The following is an 18596-nucleotide window of genomic DNA, read 5'->3' as shown; positions in this document are numbered from 1 at the left end:
CTGTTTGTGTCCTCTTTGATTTCTTTCATCAGTGTTTTATAGTTTTCTATGTATAGGTCTTTTGTTTCTTTAGGTAGATATACTCCTAAGCATTTTATTCTTTTTGTTGCAATGGTGAATGGTATTGTTTCCTTAATTTCTCTTTCTGTTTTTTCAGTGTTAGTATATAGGAATGCAAGGCATTTCTGTGTGTTAATTTTATATCCTGCAACTTTACTATATTCATTGATTAGTTCTAGTAATTTTCTGGTAGAGTCTTTAGGGTTTTCTATATAGAGGATCATGTCATCTGCAAACAGTGAGAGTTTTACTTCTTCTTTTCCTATCTGGATTCCTTTTACTTCTTTTTCTGCTCTGATTGCTGTGGCCAGAACTTCCAACACTATGTTGAATAGTAGTGGTGAGAGTGGGCACCCTTGTCTTGTTCCTGATTTCAGGGGAAATGCCTTCAATTTTTCACCATTGAGGGTGATGCTTGCTGTGGGTTTGTCATATATAGCTTTTATTATGTTGAGGTATGTTCCTTCTATTCCTGCTTCTTGGAGAGTTTTAATCATAAATGAGTGTTGAATTTTGTCAAAGGCTTTCTCTGCATCTATTGAGATAATCATATGGTTTTTATCTTTCAATTTGTTAATGTGGTGTATTACATTGATTGATTTGTGGATATTAAAGAATCCTTGCATTCCTGGGATAAAGCCCACTTGGTCATGGTGTATGAATTTTTTAATATGTTGTTGGATTTTGTTTGCTAGAATTTTGTTAAGGATTTTTGCATCTATGTTCATCAGTGATATTGGCCTGTAGTTTTCTTTTTTTGTGGCATCTTTGTCTGGTTTTGGAATTAGGCTGATGGTGGCCTCATAGAATGAGTTTGGAAGCTTACCTTCATCTGCAATTTTCTGGAAGAGTTTGAGTAGGATAGGTGTTAGCTCTTCTCTCAATTTTTGGTAGAATTCAGCTGTGAAGCCATCTGGTCCTGGGCTTTTGTTTGCTGGAAGATTTTTGATGACAGTTTCGATTTCCTTGCTTGTGATGGGTCTGTTAAGATCTTCTATTTCTTCCTGGTTCAGTTTTGGAAAGTTATACTTTTCTAAGAATTTGTCCATTTCATCCAAGTTGTCCATTTTATTGGCATAGAGCTGCTGGTAGTAGTCTCTTATGATCCTTTGTATTTCAGTGTTGTCTGTTGTGATCTCTCCATTTTCATTTCTAATTTTGTTAATTTGGTTCTTCTCTCTCTGTTTCTTAATGAGTCTTGCTAATGGTTTGTCAATTTTGTTTATTTTTTCAAAAAACCAGCTTTTAGCTTTGTTGATTTTTGCTATGGTCTCTTTAGTTTCTTTTGCATTTATTTCTGCCCTGATTTTTAAGATTTCTTTCCTTCTGCTAACTCTGGGGTTCTTCATTTCTTCCTTCTCTAATTGCTTTAGGTGTAGAGTTAGGTTATTTATTTGGTTTTTTTCTTGTTTCTTGATGTAAGCCTGTAATGCTATGAACCTTCCCCTTAGCACTGCTTTTACAGTGTCCCATAGGTTTTGGGTTGTTGTGTTTTCATTTTCATTCATTTCTATACATATTTTGATTTCTTTTTTGATTTCTTCTATGATTTGTTGGTTATTCAGAAGCGTGTTATTTAGCCTCCAGGTGTTTGAATTTTTAACAATTTTTTCCCTGTAATTGAGATCTAATCTTACTGCACTATGGTCAGAAAAGATGACTGGAATGATTTCAATTTTTTTGAATTTTCCAAGACCAGATTTAGGGCCCAGGATGTGATCTATTCTGGAGAATGTTCCGTGTGCACTTGAGAAAAAGGTGAAGTTGATTGTTTTGGGGTGAAATGTCCTATAGATATCAATTAGGTCTAGCTGGTCCATTGTGTCATTTAAAGTTTGTGTTTCCCTGTTAATTTTCTGTTTAGTTGATCTATCCATAGTTGTGAGTGGGGTATTAAAGTCTCCCACTATTATTGTGTTACTATTAATTTCCTCTTTCATACTCGTTAGTGTTTGCCGTACATATTGCGGTGCTCCTATGTTGGGTGCATATATATTTATAATTGTTATATCTTCTTCTTTGATTGATCCTTTGATCATTATGTAGTGTCCTTCTTTGTCTCTTTTCACAGCTTTTATTTGAAAGTCTATTTTATCTGATATGAGTATTGCGAGTCCTGCTTTCTTTTGGTCTCCATTTGCATGAAATATTTTTTTCCAGCCCTTCACTTTTAGTCTGTATGTGTCTCTTGTTTTGAGGTGGGTCTCTTGTAGACAGCATATATGGGGGTCTTGTTTTTGTATCCATTCAGCCAATCTTTGTCTTTTGGTTGGGGCATTCAACCCATTTACATTTAGGGTAATTATTGATAGGTGTGGTCCCGTTGCCATTTACTTTGTTGTTTTGGGTTCACGTTTATACAACCTTTCTGCATTTCCTGTCTAGAGAAGATCCTTTAGCATTTGTTGAAGAGCTGGTTTGGTGGTGCTGAATTCTCTCAGCTTTTGCTTATCTGTAAAGCTTTTGAATTCTCCTTCATATCTGAATGAGATCCTTGCTGGGTACAGTAATCTAGGTTGTAGGTTATTCTCTTTCATTACTTTCAGGACGTCCTGCCATTCCCTTCTGGCCTGGAGGGTTTCTATTGATAGATCAGCTGTTATCCTTATGGGAATCCCTTTGTGTGTTATTTGTTGTTTTTCCCTTGCTGCTTTTAATATTTGTTCTTTGTGTTTGATCTTTGTTAGTTTGATTAATATGTGTCTTGGGGTGTTTCGCCTTGGGTTTATCCTGTTTGGGACTCTCTGGGTTTCTTGGACTTGAGTGGCTATTTCCTTCCCCATTTTAGGGAAGTTTTCAGCTATTATCTCCTCGAGTATTTTCTCATGGCCTTTCTTTTTGTCTTCTTCTTCTGGAACTCCTATGATTCGGATGTTGGGGCGTTTCACAGTGTCCCAGAGGTCCCTGAGGTTGTCCTCATTTCTTTTGATCCTTTTTTCTTTTTTTCTCTCTGCTTCATTTATTTCCACCATTTTATCTTCTACCTCACTTATCCTATCTTCTGCCTCCGTTATTCTACTCTTGGTTCCCTCCAAAGTGTTTTTGATCTCATTCATTGCATTATTCATTTTTAATTGACTCTTTTTTATTTCTTCTAGGTCTTTATTAAACAGTTCTTGAATCTTTTCAATCTTTGTTTCCAGGCTATTTATCTGTAACTCCATTTTGTTTTCAAGATTTTGGATCATTTTTATTATCATTATTCTAAATTCTTTTTCAGGTAGATTCCCTATCTCCTCCTCTTTTGTTTGACTTGGTGGGCATTTTTCATGTTCCTTTACCTGTTGGGTATTTCTTTGCCTTTTCATCTTGTTTAGATTGCTGTATCTGGAGTGGGCTTTCTGTATTCTGGAGGTCTGTGGTTCCCTAAGGTGTGCTTTTTTCAATTTCCATATATTTGTGACTTTCCCTGTTTTCTTTGGTTACTGATTTCTAGTTTAATCCACTGAGGTCAAAACATATGGTTGGAATAATTTCAACCTTGTTAAATTTTTAATGCTTATTTTGTGACCAATCTTGTGATCTTTCCTAGAGGAAGTTTTGTGTGTATTTGAAAGAAATGCATATTCTGCTACTGTTAGATGGAATATTCTTTGTAAATCTGCTAGATGAAATTGATCTACATTGCTACTAGAGTGTGCTGTTTCTTTATTCATTTTCTATCTGGATGATTTATGCATTATGGAAAGTACAGTATCAGAGTTTCCTACTATTATAGTATTTCTGTCTATTTCTCCCTTTAATTCTGTTAATGTTGGCTTTATATAGTGTTCTTATATTGGGCGCATATATATTTATAATTGCTATATCTTCTTTTTGAATCAATCCTTTTATCATTATGTAATGACCTATTTTTTCTCTTTGACAGATTTTTCTTAGCAAATGTTGTCTAATATACATGTAGCCACATCTACTTTCCTTTGGTTATCATTTACATGACATATCTTTTTTACTCCCACTCACTTCCAGCCTATGCTGCTGCTGCTGCTAAGTCACTTCAGTCGTGTCTGAACTCTGTGTAACCCCATAGACGGCAGCCCAACAGGCTCCGCCGTCACTGGGATTCTCCAGGCAAGAACACTGGAGTGGGTTGCCATTTCCTTCTCCAATGCATGAAAGTGAAAAGTGAAAGTGAAGTCATTCAGTCATGTCCGACTCTTCACAACCCCATGGACTGCAGCCTACCAGGCTCCACCATCCATGGGATTTTCCAGGCAAGAGTACTGGAGTGGGTTGTCATTGCCTTCTCTGATACCTGTCCTTAAATCTAAAGTTGAGTCTCAATCTTTCTTGTTCAAGATGACAGAGTAGAAGGCCATGTACTCATCTCCTGTTGGGAGAGCACCAAAATCACAACTAGCTGCTGGAACAACTAACAAGAGGATGCTGGAACGCAGCAAAAAAAGATACCCCATGTCTAATAGGCACAGAAGAAGCTGCAATGAGATGGTAGAAGGAGTGAAAACAGGATAAAATCAAATCCCATGTCTGTCAGGTGGGTGACCCACAATGTGGGCAGTAATAATAGCAATAATAGCAAAGAAGTTTTCCCATTGTTGTGAAGTTTCTGAGACTCATGTCATATTTCCCAGACTAGGGATCTGGCAAAAGGACTGGGCAACCCCAAGTAAAATGATTTTCAAAGCCAGTGGAATTTGATTACAAGTCTTTCACAGGACTGTGGGGAGACATATTGCACTTTTGGAAGGCACAAACAAACTCTTGTACATGCCAAGACCCAGGGAAAAGGGGAAGTGACCCCACAGGACACTGAACCAGAACCATCTGCTAGCACTGGCGGGTCTAATGTGATGGAGTTGGTTGACAGTGGCTAATCGCAGTGATGGGGGAATTGGCAGCAGCATTCCTGAAAGGCAACTAATGGAGTAAGTCCTATTGAAGGTCACCATTAACCCTACCATAGAGCCCATAGACTCCAGGATTGAGTTGTCTCAGACCAAACAACTAACAGGGACAGAGTTCAACTCCACACATAAGCAGAAAATTAAAGTTTACTGAGAAAGGCCTTGTCCACCAGAGCAATACCCAGTTTTTTGTACCATGAGTCCCTCCTGTTAGGAAGTTTATACAAGCCTTTTAGCCTCATCTACCAGAAGGAAAAGAGAAGAAGCTAGAAAAACCACAATCCAATAGCAGCAAGGACAAAAACAACATTGCTTTTGTACTGTCATTCAGTCATGTCCGACTCTTTGCAACTCCATGGACTACAGCACGCCAGGATTCCCTGTCTTTCATCAACTTCTGGAGCTTGCTCAAACTCATGTCCATTGAGTCAGTGATCCTATCTAACCATCTCATCCTCTGTCACCCGCTTCTCCTCCCACCTTCAATCTTTCCCAGCATCAGGATCTTTTCCAATGAGTCAGCTCTTCACATCAGGTGGCCAAAGTATTGGAACTTAAGTGTCAGCATCCATCCTTCCAATGAATACTCAGGGTTGATTTCCTTTAAGATTGACTGGCTTGGTCTCCTTGCTCTCTAAGTGACTCTCAAGAGTCTTCTCCAGAGGGGGGATCCTAAGATGACTGAGGAATAGGATGGGGAGACCACTTTCTCCTCTACAAGTTCATTGAAAGATCATTTTAATGCTGAGCAAATACCACAAAACAACTTCTGAACACTGGCAGAGGACATCAGGCACCCAGAAAAGCAGCTCATTCTCTTGGAAAGGAGGTAGAACAAAATATAAAAGATAAAAAGAGGGACAAAAGAGTTAGGGATGGAGACCCATCCTGGGGAGGTAGTTGTGAAGGAAGAAAAGTTTCTAAACACCAGGAAACCCTCTAACTGCTGGGTGTGTGGGGAGGTTTGGAATCTCAGAGGGCAATGTAACCGGGAGGAAAAAAAAAAAAACAAAAACACAGATTACACACCTAATCACAACTCCCAGCAGAGAAGTAGTCCAGATGCTCGTGTCCGCCACCAGCAAGCAGAGGCTGAACAGGGAGTCACGGGCTGCATTTTTTTGGGTAAGGACCAGGCCTGAATGCCCTGAGGAAAATCTGAGGGAGCTAATGTGAAATAACAACCCAAACCATGGGATAGCCAGAGAGAAAGAAAAAAATGAGAGAGAAAGAGAGAGAGAGCGAACTTTCCCACAGAAAGCTCTAACCTAAGGCACTGCCGGGCCACTCACAAAACAAAGGACTGAGCGAATACCAGAGGAGAGCTAGCCGCCTGCACCCAGCCCATCCCCCACCAGAGACAGAGAGGCAGGCGGGCAACACCCAGAGCCGGAGGGCGAGGGGCAATTTCACCCCTAGAGACAGCATCCTCTACCAATCTGCGAGCAGGCTCCCAGTTGCTAACCAAGTCTTCCTGGGATCCTGGATGGTTGACATCCACCAGGAGGGCCACAGCCAAGGATCAGCTCCCCAGAGGAGACAAACAGCACACCTGAGACGGAACTCCTGCTGCACACCCAGGAAACCCAGTGGCTGGGACCAGGGAGGTGGTAAGACGCACCCCCCACCCAGGTAGAGTGAGCTCACCAAGCACCTAGTCACCTGAGCTGCTCAGACCTGGGAAGGGCACAAAACACAGGCCCAAGCGAGTCTGTGCCCTTGTGGACTACCCAAGACCTGAACCTGAGTGGCTTAGACCTGGGAAGTGCACAAAACCCAGGGCCCGCTTTAGACAGTTCCTCTGCAGAGCAACCTGGAACCTGAGCAGTGTAAACCAGGAAAGCACACATGCTGTGAATGGGCACAAACTCAGTGTGGCCCAGGCAATGTGAACATTCCCCACAAACGCCAGTGATATTTGTTTGCAGAGTTCCTCCCTCCCCACAGCACAACTGAACAAGTGAGCCTAAATAAGTGACCACTTTTGCCCCCTTGTGTCAGGGCGGGAATTAGACACTGAAGAGACTTGCAAACAGAAGAAACCAAAATAAACAAAGAGGGAACTGCTTTGGAAGTGACAGGTGCAACAGATTAAAACCCTCTAGTTAGCACTGAATATATTGGAAGGGGCCTATAAACCTTGAGAAGTAAAAGCTGGAACAAGGAACTATCTGAAACTGGACTGACCCTACACTGTCCTCAACAGTTCCAGACAAATTCCTAAATACAATTTACTAATATCATTTAATTTTTAAAAATTTATTTAATTTTTAAATTCTTTATCACTCCTTTAATTTTCATTTTTATAACCATTACCTTGCAAAAATATCCTATTTTAAAATTAATTTACATATATAATTTTTATAATTTTTGTGATTTTTTAAATATTTTATTTTTGAGAGTATAACTTCTACTCTAGATTTTTAATCTTTGCTTTTTGGTATTTTTTTTAAAATCAATTTAATACCTTTAAGCATCCAATATTCAGTACCCATTTTTACTTAGGAGTGTGATTACTGGCTTGATTACCCTGTCCCCCTTTTGACTCTCCTTTTTCTCCCCTAGGTCACGTCTATCTCTTCCCTCCCCCTTCTCTTCTCTACCCAACTCTGTGAACCTCTTTGGGTATTCTGGGCTATATACTTATGGAACTGAGTACTGGCTAGATCTGATTCAATCCTTTTGATTCCCCCTATTCTCCTCCTGGTCACCTCTATCTCCTTCCTCCCACTTCTCTTCTCCATGTTATTCTGCGAACCTCTCTGGGTGTCCCTCACTGTAGAGAATCTTTTCTCCGCTAACCTAGAAGTGCAGTATGGATGGAGAAGTCTTGAGGCTACTGTAAGAATAAGATGGAAAACCAAAGGCAGGAGGCTTAAATCCAAAATTTGAGAACTCAAGAAAAGTCCTGACTCCAGGGAACATTATTGGACAAGAGCTCATCCAAAAACCACGATACTTACACTGAAATCAAGATCCACCCAAGAGCCAACAAGTTTCAGAGCAAGACATACCAAGGTAATTCTCCAACAACGCAGGAACATAGCCCTAAGTATTAAAATTCAGGTGGCCAAAGGTCACACCAAAGCCACAGACACCTCAAAACTCACTACTGGACACTTCATTGCACTCCAGAGAGAAGAGATCGAGCTCAACCCACCAGAACACTGACACAAGTTTCCCTAACCAGGAAACCTTGAAAAGTTACTCATCCAGCCCTACCCACAGGGAGGAACCTCCACAATAAAGAGGAACCACAATCTTCCAGCATACAGAAAGGCCACCCCAAACACAGCAATCTAAACTAGACGAAAAGGCAGAGAAATATGCAGCAGGTAAAGGAACATGATAAATGCCCAGCAAACCAAAGAGGAAGAGATAGTGAGTCTACCTGAAAAATAATTCAGAAGAAAGGTAGTAAAAAATGATCCAAAATCTTGAAAACAAAATGGAGTTTCAGATAAATATTCTGGAAACAAGGATTGAGAAGATGCAAGAAAGTTTAAGAAGGACCTAGAAGAAATAAAAGAGTCCATCAATAATAAATAATGCAATAACTGCAATAAAAAACACTCTGGAGGGAACCAACAGTAGAATAACGGAAGCAGAAGTTAGGATAAGTGAGGTAGAAGATAGAATGGTAGAAATAAATGAAACAGAGAGGAAAAAAGAAAAAGAGGAAAACCTCAGAGACTTCTGGGACAATGTCAAATGCCCCAACATTCGATTCATAGGAGTCCCAGAAGAAGAAGACAAAAAGAAAGGCCATGAGAAAATACTTGAGGAGATAATAGTTGAAAACTTTCCTAAAATGGGGAAGGAAATAAGTACCCAAGTACAAAAAACCCAGAGAGTCCCAAACAGGATAAACCCAAGGCAAAACACCCCAAGACACATATTAATCAAATTAACAAAGATCAAATACAAAGAACAAATATTAAAATCAACAAGGGAAAAACAAAAAAATAACTCACAAGGGGATTCCCATAAGGATAACAGCTAATCTTTCAATAGAAACTCATCAGGCCAGAAGGGAATGGCTGGACATAAAGTGATGAAAGAGAAAAAATTACAACCCAGATTACTGTACCCAGCAAGGATCTCATTCAAATATGAAGGAGAAATCAAAAGCTTTACAGACAAGCAAAAGCTCAGAGAATTCAGCGCCACCAAACCAGCCCTTCAACAAATGCTGAAGGATCTTCTCTAGACAGGAAACACAGAAAGGGTGTATAAACTCAAACTCAAAACAACAAAGTAAATGGCGACGGGATCATACTTATCAATAGTTACCTTAAATGTAAATGAATTGAATGCCCCAACCAAAAGACAAAGACTGGTTGAATGCATACAAAAACAAGAACCCTATATATTCTGTCTACAAGAAAGCCACCTCAAAACAAGGGACACATACAGACTGATATTGAAGGGCTGGAAAAAGATATTTCATGCAAATAGAGACCAAAACAAAGCAGGAGTAGCAATACTCGTATCAGATAAAATAGATTTTGAAATAAAGGCCAGGAAAAGAGACAAAGATGGACACTGCATAATGACCAAAACATCAATCCAAGAAGAAGATATAACAATTATAAATATATATGCACCCAACATAGGAGCACTGCGATATGAAAGGCAAATGATAACAAGTACAAAAGGGAAAATTAACAATAACCCAATAATAGTGAGAGACTTTAATACCCCACTCACACCTATGGATAGATCAACTAAACAGAAAATTAGTAAGGAAACACAAACTTTAAATGATACAATGGACCCGTTAGACCTAATTGATATCTATAGGATTTCACCCCAAAACAATGAATTCCACTTTTTTCTCAAGTGCACACAGAATCTTCTCTAGGATAGATCACATCCTGGGCCATAAATCTAGCCTTGGTAAATTCAAAAAATGAAATTGTCTTAAGCATCTTTTCTGATCACAATGCAGTAAGATTAGATGTCAACTATGGGGGGAAAAAAACTATTAAAATTAAGAACATATGGATGCTAAGCAACACACTTCCGAAAAACCATCAAATCACAGAAGAAATCAAAAAAGAAACCAAAATATGCATAGAAACAAATGAAAATGAACACACAACAATCCAAAACCTATGGGACACTGTAAAAGCAGTGCTAGGGGAAGGTTCATAGTAATACAAGCTTACCTCAATAAACAAGAGAAAAATCAAATAAATAACCTAACTCTAAAGCAACTAGAAAAAGAAATAAATGAAGAACCCCAGGGTTAATAGGAGGAAATAAATCATAAAAAATGGGTCAAAAGAAAATGAAAAAAAGATACAAAGGAGCCCACAGCAAAAATCAACAAAGCTAAAAGCTGGTTCTTTAAGAAGATAAACAAAATAGACAAACCATATGCCAGACTGATCAAGAAAAAACGGGAGAAGATTCAAATCAATAAAATTAGAAATGAAAATGGAGAAATCACAACAGACCACACTGAAATACAAAGGATCATAAGAGACTACTATCAGCAACTATATGCCAATAAAATGGACAACTTGGAAGAAACTGACAAATTGTTAGAAATGTATGTGTTTTCAAAACTGATCCAGGAAGAAATAGAAAATCTTAACAGACCCATCACAAGCATGGGAATTGAAACTGTAATCAGAAATCTTCCAGCAAACAAAAGCCCAGGACCAGATGGCTTCACAACTGAATTCTACAAAAAATTTAGAGAAGAGCTAACACCTATCCTACTCAAACTCTTCCATAAAAGTTTAGAGGAAGGTAAACTTCCAAACTCATTCTATGAGGCCACCATTACCCTAATACCAAAACCAGACAAAGATGCCACAAAAAAAAAAAAAAAAAAAGAAAGAAAGAAAACTACAGGCCAATATCACTGATGAACATAGATGCAAAAATCCTTAACAAAATTCTAGCAAACATAATCTAACAACATATTAAAAAGATCATACATCATGACCAAGTGGGCTTTATCCCAGAGACACAAGGATTATTCAATATTTGCAAATCAATCAATGTGATACACCACATTAACAAATTGAAAGATAAAAACCATATAATTATCTCAATAGATGCAGAGAAAGCCTTCGAAAAAATGCAACATCCATTTATGATAAAAACTCTCCAGAAAACAGGCATAGAAAGAACATACCCGAACATAATAAAAGTCATATATGATAAACCCACAGCAAACATTATCCTCAATGGTGAAAAATTGAAAGCATTTCTCCTAAAATCAGGAACAAGACAAGGGTGCCCACTCCCACCACTACTATTCAACATACTTTTGAAGTTTTAGCCACAGCTATCCGAAAAGAAAAAGGAATAAAAGGAATCCAGATTGGAAAGAAGAAGTAAAACTCTTACTGTTTGCAGATGACATGATCCTCTACATAGAAAACCCTAAAAACTCCACCAGAAAATTATTAGATCTAATCAATGAATATAGTAAATTTTCACGGTATAAACTCAGCATACAGAAACCCCTTGCATTCCTATACACTAACAATGAGAAAACAGATAAATTAAGGAAAGAATCCCATTCACCATTGAAACGAAAAGAATAAAATACTTAGAAATAAATCTACCTAAAGAAAAAAAAAAAGACCTATATATAGAAAACTATAAAACACTGATGAAAGAAATCAGAGATGACACAAATAGATAAATATACCATGTTCATTGTTGGGGTCCTTTAATGGACCAGAACCTTGTGGTGCGGAGTCGACGATAAGAAAGTGAAAGAGAGAAAGAGAGAGAGAGAAAGAGAGAGAGAGAGAGAGACAAAAAAGGCCCGGGGACCTAAGCTCTGATGGAGCAAAGGTGCTTTAATGATTTTTCTATGAGTATATATAGGCTGCAGTACAAGAAACTTCTTTTGGGAATGATAGAGATCAGAAAACCAAATGTACAGCAACTGTTACCAAGGGAACAAGGGGTAATGTTAGTCACAAGGTCAGGAGACAATCTATATCTCAAGTAAGGGGAAGGAGATTAAGCTGTTTTGTCCTAAGGAGAATGTTTACTAAAGGAGACTCATGCTTGCCTCACACAATGACCTCAGTCCCTGGGAGCGGCGTGCTGTTCCGCTTGAAGAGGGACAAAGGACTCATGAGAGACAGCATGTAGGAATCCTCCCGTCAAACATTCCCTGACAATTCCCCCTTATTTATTTATAATATTTGTAAGAAGAGTTCTGACCATCAGAGTTTGTTTAGTTTTGACAATCTTTGCATGAAGGCAACAGTAGACAACAAATATAATTGTTAAGACAATCACCAAAATTATAGTTCTAGACCCAATGCTATGAGTAAGGCTTTGAAACCATCTATGTGGGTCTAGCCCAGATAATTGATTAGCCAATTGTATAGCTAAAGTTCCCATACTAGTGGAAGAGGGCAGATTATTAGAAAAGGTTTTACATATTTCTTTTTTGTAATAACTGTACATTCAGAAAGGCATTATCATGTATGTTTTGTAAATGAAACTTGATTTGTTCCCAGTTGTAGGCACTATTATTAAAATGAACAGGAGTAACACAAAATTGAGTAGAATTCCAGTCACATTTTAGCATCACCTGTTTTTGCACATCTGTTAATTGATCTCCAACCCATTTGATGGCTGTTTTCAGTTCCTGTATTTCTTTTTGAATATCCTCATCTATTTGAGACTGAGTGGCCCACATAGTATGAGCATTTTTAGTCCAATTTTGGATAGAATTATGTGTTTGAATTGAGGTTTGTAAAGTAACACTAGTGATGACAGCAATGGTGCAAATAGTTATTAATCCTATAATGCCAAAGATCAGCCATCCAATGAATCGTTTACATCACTAGAGCAATTTAGTAAGCAACCGGGAAGCAAGTCCAGCCATGGGACCTTCTTCCCAGGGCCGTTGGAGATTTATTGGTAACCATAGACTAAGTCGAGATTGAAGAATTAAAAGAGAAACATATCTTAAGGAAATAGAGGAGTTAAGACAAGTATATAATCTGCAATTTATGCAAGTTACAAAACGTATAGTCTTATTGAATTGTAAGTTTCCTATAGCTATAACAAAAGGAAATGGAACATAGGCTTGTATAAAATATGATCGATTATAGCAAAAGAAATAATTGCTATAGCTATGATTGGTCCCTGTGGAATGTCTGGTCCAAGTCCCAAGTTCTTCGGTGTTTGCAGCAAGTTTTCAGATGTCCCATTGTTTAGGCCCAATCTGTTTATCAAAGATGATTTGAGGACGAGGTGGGGGCCATTTCATCATCAAGCTAGCCAAGAAGTCCTCTGTCATGGTAATGTTCTATTGTAGTATTAGTAACCTTCTATGTTACTTGAGTAATATAATCATACATAGTATTGTTAATATCATCTGCACAGTTCAATAACCACATACTATGGGTTCCCCAATTGACAATTGTATGATTAGCTATAAACATTAATTTTCCTGGTTTGGCCTGACATTTGTCCCAGTGAACAGGAATATATTTAAAGTTCTTATTAGTAAACCCTTGGCATGTTGTTCTTTGTTCTTTCCCTAATTCTTTCTCTAAAGTTTCAGTAGTATAAACATGGTTTACTGACAAAGAAAGGGCAGTAAATAATCCAAGTAGTGTCCGAAAATCCTTTTCTGGAGGCAGGACGAAAGCCCAAGTTTGTCGACTAACGTTTATACATAATTCTGCTGGGCCCATACATAAAGGAAGGACTTCATAACCTAGAATGATATTAATTAGTTTTTCTTTTTCTTCAGGATGAGAGGGCCCCTCCAAGTTCTAAGGAGGAGGCATATGTGTTGACTCATTAGTGGATATGATTGGTCTTATATCTGTCCATTTTACAACCTACAATAAAAAAGGGGGGTTAGGTATATAAGCCCAGTAAGTGTGATCAATCAGGTCAGCCTGAGTGGGGGAAGCAAAAGCAAGCAAAGCAAGCATAGTGAAGAAAAATATTTTTAGGATTCCGAGGCATTCCCTGTTGAGAAATCAGGTTTTCAGTTTAGTTAGTAAGGATTTTTATCTGTCCCCAAGTAGAGAGATCATAAGGTCGATGACGTCAAGTGCAGCGTTTTTTGGAAATTTTTAATGTCGCCATGGCTTATATTGGAATTCTTTCTTCCTGGGTTTTTTGCTGTTTCATCTCTAGTCTGAATGCTGGGGGCCCCCTTAGGTTGAATCTTCTGAACAGAAAGTCATGTGAGCTCGTTGGATCCATCTGGAGAAATAGAAGCATATCTTTTCCCTGTAAGATTAGTTTCTTAGATTTCTATTGATTAGTTAACCCGTCTTGATATCAAATGGGCAAAGGAAAGGAAGTGTCCTATAATGTTTTAAAACTTCTTTTTTTGTTTGTTTGTTTTTTGCTTTTGTCAATACATCTCTTTGTGGTAAGTTTAAAAACTATAAAACAAATAAGGCTATATTAACAATAGTTATAAAAAGAAAGGAAAGCGATAATGATGAAAACATTCTTAGGAAATATTTCCGTCTAAAAAAAAAAAATCATTCAGAAATCTGTTTGGGACTGGTATTTGGCTGTGGTTTGTGTTATTTGGGGCAAAGGATTAGGAGTAACCACTCAAATATTTTTTCCTAAGTGAAATTATTAAAAACGTGATGTAGAACAACTTGACAAATGAAATGTTGCTCACATCCAAATATATTTGACCTTGTCCTTGAAAAAGAAGTGCAGCTTAGCAACTGTTGAATCTCACTGTTCAGTGTGTTAAAGAGGATGTCTACACTTCCAAGACAGACCTGAAAAGAAGGCAAACATTCCACATTTCTGATATTCTTAGGAACAAATAATCCATTCGGGAAATGGTGTCCTTGTGACTAACATTACCCCTTGTTCCCTTGGTAACAGTTGCTGTACATTTGGTTTTCTGATCTCTATCATTCCCAAAAGAAGTTTCTTGTACTGCAGCCTATATATACTCATAGAAAAATCATTAAAGCACCTTTGCTCCATCAGAGCTTAGGTCCCGGGTCTTTTTTGTCTCTCTCTCTCTCTCTCTCTCTCTCTCTCTTTCACTTTCTTATCGTCGACTCCGCACCACAAGGTTCCGGTCCATTAAAGGACCCTAACAAATGGCGCCCGAACAGGGACAAAGGACTCATGAGAGACAGCACGTAGGAATCCTCCTGTCAAACATTCCCTGACATTCATAGATTGGGAAAATCAATATACTGAAAATGAGTATACTACCCAAAGCAATGTATAGATTCAATGCAATCCCTATCAGGCTACCAATGATATTCTTCAGAGAACTAGATCAAATATTTTCACAATTTGTATGGAAATACAAAAACCTCGAATAGCCAAAACAATCTTGAGAAAGAAGAATGGAACTGGAGGAGTCAACCTGCCTGACTTCAGGCTATGCTACAAAGCTACAGTCATCAAGACAGTATGGAACTAGCACAAAGACAAATACAGATCAATGGAACAAAATATAAAGCCCAGAGATAAATCTACACACCTATGGACACCTTATCTTTGACAAAGGAGGCAAGACTATGCAATGGAGAAAAGACAATTTCTTTAACAAGTGGTGCTGGGAAAACTGGTCACCACTTGTAAAAAAATGAAACCAGAATGCCTTCTAAAACCAAAAATAAACTCAGAATGGATTAAAGATCTAAACGTAAGACCAGAAACTATAAAACTCCTAGAGGAAAACATAGGCAAAACACGCTCTGGCATTAATCACAGCAGGATTTATGACTCACCTTCCAGAGTAATGGAAATGAAAACAGAAATAAGCAAATGGGACCTAATAAAACTTAAAAGCTTTTGCACAACAAAGGAAAATATAAGAAAGGTGAAAAGACAGTCTTCAGCATGGGAGAAAATAATAACAAACAAAGCAACTGACAAGGAATTAATCTCAAACATATACAAGCAGCTCCTGCAGCTCAATTCCAGAAAAATAAACAACCCAGTCAAAAAAATGGGTCAAAGAACTGAACAGATATTTCTCCAAAGAAGACATATAGATGGCTAACAAACACATGAAAAGATGCTCAACATCACTCATTCTCAGAGAAATGCAAATCTAAGCCACAATGAGGTACCATCTCATGCCAGTCAGAATGGCTGCCATGAAAAGTCTACAAACAATAAATGCTGGAGAGGGTGTGGAGAAAAGGGAACCTTCTTAAACTTTTGGTGGGAATGTGAACTAGTACAGCCACTATGGAGAACAGTGTGGAGATTCCTAAAAACTGGAAATAGAACTGCCATATGACCCAGCAATCGCACTGCTGGGCATGGACATCGAGGAAACCAGAACTGAAAGAGACACGTGTACCCCAATGTTCATTGCAACACTGTTTATAATAGCCAGAACATGGAAGCAACCTAGATGTCCATCGGCAGATGAGTGGATAAGAAAACTGGTACATGTACACAATGGAATATCAATCAGCCATTAAAAAGTATGCATTTGAATAAGTTCTAATAAAGTGGATGAAACTGGAGCCTATTATACAGAGCAAATAAATCAGAAAGTAAAACACCAATACAGTATGCTGCTGCTGCTGCTGCTGCTAAGTCGCTTCAGTCGTGTCTGACTCTATGCGACAGTATACTAATACATATATATGGAGTTTAGAAAGATGGTAACAATGACCCTATATGTGAGACAGCAAAAGAGACACAGATGTAAAGAACAGTCTTTTGGACTCTGTGGGAGAAGGCAAGGGTGGGATGATTTGAGAGAATAGCATGGAAACATGTATATTTTTGTATGTGAAACAGATCACCAGCCCAGGTTCAATGCATGAGACAGGGTGCTCAGGGCTGGTGCATTGTGATGACAGTGAGGGATGGGATGGGGAGGAAGGTGGGTGGGGGGTTCAGGATGGGGAACACATGTACACCCATGGCTGATTCATGTCAACGTATGGCAAAAGCCACTACAATATTGTTTAGTAATTAGCCTCCAATTAGAATAAAGTAATTAATTAAACAATACAAATTAAAAAAAAAAATAAAGTAAAACATTTGGGATAGTTATATCCATGCCTCAGAGAAAACTATTGGTAGAAAATAAAGTAAAATACCTTAAAAAAAAAAGTTTTCTCCAACACCACAGTTCAAAAGTGTCAATTCTGTGGTGCTCAACCTTCTTTATGGTCCAACTCTCACATTCATACATGACTACTGGCAAAATGATAGCTTTGACTGTATGGATCTTTGTTGGCAAAGTAATGTCTCTGCTTTTAATATGCTGTTTAGGTTTCTCATAGTTTTTCTTCTAAGGAGCAAGTGTCTCTTAATTTCATAACTGCAGTCACCATTTGCAGTGATTTTGGAGACCAAGAAAATAAAGTCTGTTACTGTGTCCATTGTTTCCCCATCCATTTGCCATGAAGTGATGGGACCAGATGCCATGATCTTCGTTTTATGAATGTTGAGTGTTAAGCCAGCTTTTTCACTCTCCTCTTTCACCTTTATCAAGAGGCACTTTAGTTCCTCTTCACTTTCTGCCATAAGGGTGGTGTCATTTGCATATCTGAAGTTATTAATATTTCTCCCAGCAATCTTGATCCTAGCCTCTGCTTCATCCAGCCCCACATTTCACATGATGTACTCTGCATACAGTTAAATATGCCGAGTGATAATATACAGCATTGATATACTCCTTTCCCAATTTTGAACCAGTTCAGTCCATTGTTTCATGTCTGGTACTAACTGTTACTTATTGACCTGCATACAGGCTTCTCAGGAGGCAGATAAGTTGTTCTCGTATTCCCATCTCTTTAAGAATTTTCCTCAGTTTACTGTGATCCACACAGAAAGCTAATCAGGATGAAAAAGCAGAAAGTTAAGTCCCAAAGTTATGAAGAGGCAAGATAAAACCTCATAGAAACAACTAAACAATGTGAGGATAGGCGATCTTACAGAAAAAAAAAAAATCAGAATAGTGATAGTGAAGATGATCCAGGACCTTAGGAAGGCAATGGAGAAGATGCAAGAAATGTTCACCAATGACCTATAAGAACTATAGAGCAAACTAAATAAACAAACAAAGATGAGTAATACCCTAGTAGGAATAACTGAGGCAGAAGAACAGATAAGTGACCTGTAGGATAGAATAGTGGAAATCACTGCTGCAGAACAGAAAAAAAACAAAAAAAACAAAAACAAAGAGAACAACCTAAAAGACTTCTGGTACAATATTATATAGACAAGCATTCGAATTATTGGGGTCCCAGAAGGAGAAGAGGGAAGGAAAGAACCTGAGAAAATATTAGAAGAGATAATAGCTGAAAGCTTCCTTAACATGGCAAAGGAAATAATCAACTGAGTCCAGGAAGCACAGAGTCCCAGGCATTAATAATTAATAATTCATTAGTTATGTTGAATTGGCTCACAGAGCTTTGCAGGTCTACTCTACACTTCTACTTCTCTGTATAGACATTCAATTAATTTTTGTTGTTGTTTAGTTGCTCAGTCATGTCCGACTCTTTATGACCCCATGGACTTTAGCCCACCAGGCTCTTCTGTCCATGGGATTTCCCAGGCATAAATACTAGACTGGATTGACATTTTCTCCTCCAGGTGATCTTCATGACCCAGGGATTGAACCTGAATATCTTCAACTGGCATTTGGGTTCTTTACCACTGTGCACCCTGGGAAGCCCCACAAAAAATAAAGTGCTATAA

The 18596-nt window shown here is 38.2% G+C and overlaps 1 long non-coding RNA gene across 1 annotated transcript; it reads right to left on the bottom strand.

The window, feature by feature from the left end:
* Positions 1-318: 318 nt before the first annotated feature.
* LOC122689806 lies at positions 319-15765 on the bottom strand. Its single transcript, XR_006339930.1, has 3 exons — positions 15536-15765; positions 9627-9630; positions 319-352 (listed from the first exon to the last, which is right to left on the bottom strand). It is a non-coding gene; the product is annotated as an uncharacterized LOC122689806 (long non-coding RNA).
* Between the last annotated feature and the right edge of the window lie 2831 nt (positions 15766-18596).

Source organism: Cervus elaphus, chromosome X (assembly GCF_910594005.1).
Source record: "Cervus elaphus chromosome X, mCerEla1.1, whole genome shotgun sequence".
Taxonomy (NCBI): Eukaryota; Metazoa; Chordata; class Mammalia; order Artiodactyla; family Cervidae; genus Cervus; species Cervus elaphus.
The sequence above is the reverse complement of the archived record's forward strand: the minus strand, read 5'-3'. Positions and strand labels throughout refer to the sequence as shown.